Source organism: Amphimedon queenslandica, unplaced genomic scaffold (assembly GCF_000090795.2).
Source record: "Amphimedon queenslandica unplaced genomic scaffold, v1.1 AMPQUscaffold_1879_Cont26116, whole genome shotgun sequence".
Taxonomy (NCBI): domain Eukaryota; kingdom Metazoa; phylum Porifera; class Demospongiae; order Haplosclerida; family Niphatidae; genus Amphimedon; species Amphimedon queenslandica.
The window spans coordinates 1-1,229 of NW_003557783.1; the positions used below are offsets into that span (position 1 = coordinate 1).

The 1,229-nt window shown below is 29.9% G+C and overlaps 2 long non-coding RNA genes across 2 annotated transcripts; both read right to left on the reverse strand.

Moving 5' to 3' along the window:
- Positions 1-49: 49 nt before the first annotated feature.
- LOC109593357 (uncharacterized) lies at positions 50-496 on the reverse strand. The gene is made up of 2 exons (XR_002190912.1): positions 466-496; positions 50-141 (listed from the first exon to the last, which is right to left on the reverse strand). It is a non-coding gene; the product is annotated as an uncharacterized LOC109593357 (long non-coding RNA).
- A 1-nt stretch (position 497) lies between these two features.
- On the reverse strand, positions 498-929 carry LOC109593358 (uncharacterized). Its single transcript, XR_002190913.1, has 4 exons — positions 891-929; positions 777-839; positions 670-732; positions 498-522 (listed from the first exon to the last, which is right to left on the reverse strand). It is a non-coding gene; the product is annotated as an uncharacterized LOC109593358 (long non-coding RNA).
- Positions 930-1,229: the final 300 nt, after the last annotated feature.

Here is a 1,229-nt window from a genome sequence, read left to right on the forward strand (position 1 = left end):
TACATGATACTCTACCAATGTTAGGTACTATTATATGTCATATTGTGTATAATTACTTTGTAGTTTCTCTTCCAAATCATTGGTTGCTTCTTTTACTTCCTTTAATTCCACGAGTGTACATTCCTCTTTATTTTGATCCTCCTATCAGTAACTAAATTTTATACTCATGTATACTAATAACTAACAACTACATATAGTTCTGATTTACAATTATGTATCTACATTAATTAAAAATAGTGATATTGTACAGGCAGTAAAAAGAGAAAATTGGTGAAGTTTTACTTTCGAGATTGGCAGATTAATGACATAATAGCCAAAATAAAACTGCCAATACATTGCAATCATAGAATCACCAATATTAAGCCCCAAGAAATTTTCCTGCTACATTTCAGTGTCAATAAATTTTGACTTAAAATTTACTATACAAAATGTTTGATAATAATACCCCCGGTATTTATCACTAACCTTAGTTTTCTTTATTAATGACAGTTCTTGTTTTTTTTCCTTCATTTTATTCAAATCCTACATGTACATGTATTTATAATAGAACATGCAGTGATTAATAATCCATCAATAAACTACACTAATATAACAACACACTCCAACAATAAGCTCTTATACATTGAAGTATTAATTCCTCCTATACATGTAATACCAACAAACAAGTACCTTTTCTTTTTCACTAAGTATTTTTGTTAGCTGCTGTGCAGTTTCTTTAAGTTCTTTCTGTCTCTATTGATTATAATAATAAAATAATCAAACACAAATTATTTTACCCTTGTATCATGAGGTTGTTCCTTTATCTCCTCTACCTCCTCTTCCAGTTGTTCCTGTATTTCCTTTATAATACAGTATATAATGATAATTACTGACAGTATATATACACATACTTGTATCTTTTGTTTCTTCCATATTGTGCAGTATCCAACAGTAAGCTTCATTAGACCATTCTTTATTAATAATTCAAGATTCTCACTCAATTTTATAATGAGAGCTCCAGTGAGAGAGTGAGGGAAGGAGCAAGTGACAATGATGGAGTTTCCTTTCTTGATGTATTTTATTTTTGCTAGTTTACCAGATGTTTTGGAAACAATTTTTTAAATATTCTGTAGCATGTGCTCATCTGGTTCCCAGTCAAAGACATATGTAACTGTTTCACATTGAAGAGAAGGACTACCTCCTAATGCTTCAAACTTCTCATTTAAACAAAGACTAATCTTTACTGTGCG